We start from the raw sequence: 3,811 nt of genomic DNA on the forward strand, positions 1-3,811 counted from the left end.
GACCAGATGACGGATCTACTTTAAGTACAGCCAGCCTTTCCAGTACCTCCACTTTGTGAATTTTTAGCCAATCCAGTATCTCTACAACATCTTCCTTTCCTGACACTCTGGCAGCGTCTTCTTCCTTGGGAAAGATAGATGCAATGTATTTATTTCGTACCTCCGCCATGCCCACTGCCTCCCACTGCTACTAATTCGTTATAATCTGGGCCAGTGGTGCAATGGATAACGCATTAGGTTCGATTCCTACCTGGCTTGGATTTTTTAATGCAAAATTTTATGGCATTCAATACCTTGCAAGCTGTCCTACTTGGTGGTGCTGCCTGGCTCCATACCTGGTAAGTGCCTTCTCAGTGCAGCAAGCAGTGCATCAGTGTCATAATCTAAAGGGCTTGAATTCAATCTTCAGCGAAGGCATCAAGGATTACGAAGCTTTTTTTCCATCTCTCACCTCATCTTTCCATCTTTGCTGCATAGCAAAATCAAGAACTTTTGCTTACTGCAGCACATCAAAAGATTTGCTGCCCCTTGATCTCTCTGTACCCAAACACACAGTGAAGTTTCGGAAGTCCATGGGCGATGGACTCACTGACAACACTCTTGTTTCTGTATAATTGCCCCAAGACAAACGGTGAGTGGAGAATATAATCAACGATCCCGCTACTTCTCACAGGCCAAGTGAGCGCTCCACCAGTTGAGCTAATTCCTCGTTTGCTGTTTGTAAATCGCCCCTCACAGTTCCTGCCTCACACTCGCCTTCAAGCTGCTCCAAGACCAGCAGAGAAATCTTGCCTTGGGTTGCCGCTCCCTGAATATATTAAATACTTTGCTCCAATCGGCGGTATCGAGCATCAGCAAGTGAGGAACAGCAGAACGGGAAGCCGCAGTAATCATGAGTGATGCTGAGAAGAGCCCGAGCCTTCGGAAGGAAGACGAGGTCACCGGAAAGGAACAGCCGCCCGAGCTCGAGGAGCAGTGAGAGCCCTGACTGATCGAAGACCATTTTGCCTGAAATTGAGGGCGATTTGAAGTGTTGCTGCTCAAAGGCACTCCCTGCTGGTGAGCAGAGGGAAATGCTCGAGTGAAACAGCCGTGCTCGGGCAGACACAGAAAGCTTTTTGGTTTTGGAAAGGAAAAGAGGTGTCTTGTGCCTGAGTGGCAACATGTTAATTTGTGAGCTGCCTGTGAAGTTCAGAGAGTGACCTTGAGGTAATTGCTGCTTATTTTAAAATCACACTCACTCCTTCGAGCCGGAATTGAACCAGCGACCTAAGGATGACTTTATTTTGTTTTATTCACTACAGTCCTCCGCTCTCCCAGCTGAGCTATCGAAGGGAAGTGATAAACAGTGCTGTCTTTGGTGATTGTTCACCGTGCGCCTGTTGACACGTTCAGACTCGTGGAGTCCGGTGCGGATCGAAGACTTCTTTTGCCTGAAAGCGAGAGCTGAGTGTTTTGCAGTATTGCTGCTCAAAAGCGCTCCCTGCTGGTGAGCAGAGGCAGAGCAGCCTTGTTTGGGCAGACACAGAAAGTTTTCAGGTTTGAGAAAGGAAAAGAGGCGTCCTGTGCCTTCATGGCAACATGTTAATCTGTGAGGTGCCTGGAAAGTTAAGAGAGCGACCTTGAACTAATTGCTGCTTATTGCAAAATCACGCGTTCTCCTTCGATCAGGAATTGAACAAATGACGGAAGGATGACTTTGTCTTATTTTCCACGACAGTCTTGTCGCTCGACCAGCTGAGGTATCGAAGGGAAGCGGCAAAAATGTTTCACTTTGGTGATTGTTCACCGTGCACCTTTGACACACCCGGACTCGTGGATTCCAGTGCTCATGACTGAGGCTGACTCGGTACCTGCTCATACCGCAGTGCTGTGGGAGTGGGAGCTGCTCCGTGTTCTCCACAGCCTGGGCCAGTGACACAATGAATAATGGGACTGATTATTGATCTGGAGATTGTGGGTTCAAGTTTACGGAGGGTTTAAAGTGGAAGGCCGGGCCTGGAGAGCATTGGAATAGTCGAGTCTGGAGGGAAACAAAGGCACGGATGAGGGTTTCAGCAGCAGAACCTCATTCTGGAAGTTGGGATTTGTTTCTGCTGATGTTAATAACCGCTATAACTGGGCTGAAATTCAATATTCTGGATCGATGTCAAATAAGTCAACTTTGTTTCAAACAGAATGGGTCAATTACTTGATGAATTCAAGATAAGAGACTAATTGATGTCCTCATTACCGATTATTTTGCCTTTTCTCCTTTCTCACTGTAGATTATTTCAGTTCTCATACCTTCAATTACTCTCATGGCCAAGTCCCAGCTCCCCGGTCCTTCCCGAGTGCCTCTCCCAGCCTTGGGTTCCAGGGAAGGTATCAGTAATGTACCCGGGATCACTAAACACAAAACCCAGTCTGTGAATCACTTTCAGCTGCTGGACTTATCGTGTGTCCCACAGCATCTCTCTCACCTTCGATGTGTGAATAGAGCATCAGGCCTGGGAATCTCGTCTTCAATATAAATACACTCAGCAAATGTATTTAACAAAATACAAACAAGTAAACACATCAAGGCCCAATAATCCAGCACTAAATTCAAAGGAGTAAGTCTGTTATCAAACTCCTTGAGTGGACAGAATAAAGAAAAATCCCAACTCTAAGATCCCCTCGAATTCTTTGCAAATACCTTACAAATCTTGACAGTAATCAACAAGTCTAATTGAATGTTGACCTTTATCTTGAGTGGGGTTGGAATACAGAAGTGATGCTTCAGTTGTAATGAACCTTGGTCAGACCCCACCTGGAGAACTGGGCACCGAACCGAGGGAGAGATAAATCGGCCTTAGAAAAGGTACAGTGCAGATTCACCAGAATGATGCCGGGGTTAAAAGGGTTAAATTATGAGGACGGGTGGCATAAACTTGGTTTTTATTCCCATGAGTTTAGAACATTGAGATGTGATCTCATCGAGATGTTTAAAATAATAAATGGATTCAATAAGGTCGATTCAGAGAAATGATTTCTTCTGGAGGGGAATCCAGAACAAGAGGGCATAAGAAATAGGAGCAGGAGTGGGCCATACGGCCCCTCGAGCCTGCTCTGCCATTCAGTAAGAACATGGCTGATCTTCTACCTCAACTCCACTTTCCAGCCCGATTCCTTGATTCCCTTGGTGTCCAAAAATCTCTCGATCTCATTCTTGAATATACTCAATGACTGAGCATCCACAGCCCTCTGGGGTAGAGAATTCCAAATATTCGCAACCCTCTGAGTGAAGAAATGTTTCCTCATCTCAGTCCTAAATGGCCGAACCCTTATCCTGAGACTATGCCCCCGAGTTCTCGACTCTCCAGCCAGGGGAAACAGCCTCTCAGCAACTACCCTGTCAAGCCCTCCAAGAATTTTAGGTGTTTCAATGAGATCACCTCTCATTCTTCAAAACTCCAGAGAATATAGAGCCATTCTGCTCACTCTCTCATACAACAACCCTCTCATCCCAGGAAATAATCTAGTGAACCTTCGTTGCACCCCCTCTAATCAAGTATATCCTTCCTCCAGTGAGGAGACCAAAACTGTACACAGTGTTCCAGGTGTGGTCTCACCAAAGCCCTATATAATTGCAGCAAGACTTCCTTACTCTTATACTCCAACCCCCTTGCAATAAAGGCCAACATACCATTTGCTTTCTTAATTGTTTGCTGTACGTGGATATTAACTTTCTGTGATCCGTGTACAAGGACACCCAAATCTCTCTGAACAACAACATTTCATAGTCTCTCACCTTTTACAAATATTCTGCTTTTCTATTCTTCCTACCAAA

At 45.7% G+C, this 3,811-nt stretch overlaps 1 non-coding gene across 1 annotated transcript; it reads right to left on the bottom strand.

Moving 5' to 3' along the window:
- Nucleotides 1-1,241: 1,241 nt before the first annotated feature.
- trnay-gua (transfer RNA tyrosine (anticodon GUA)) lies at nt 1,242-1,335 on the bottom strand. Its single transcript has 2 exons — nt 1,299-1,335; nt 1,242-1,277 (listed from the first exon to the last, which is right to left on the bottom strand). It is a non-coding gene; the product is annotated as a tRNA-Tyr (tRNA).
- Between the last annotated feature and the right edge of the window lie 2,476 nt (nt 1,336-3,811).

The sequence above is a fragment of the Heptranchias perlo genome, unplaced genomic scaffold (assembly GCF_035084215.1).
Source record: "Heptranchias perlo isolate sHepPer1 unplaced genomic scaffold, sHepPer1.hap1 HAP1_SCAFFOLD_417, whole genome shotgun sequence".
Lineage (NCBI taxonomy): Eukaryota > Metazoa > Chordata > Chondrichthyes > Hexanchiformes > Hexanchidae > Heptranchias > Heptranchias perlo.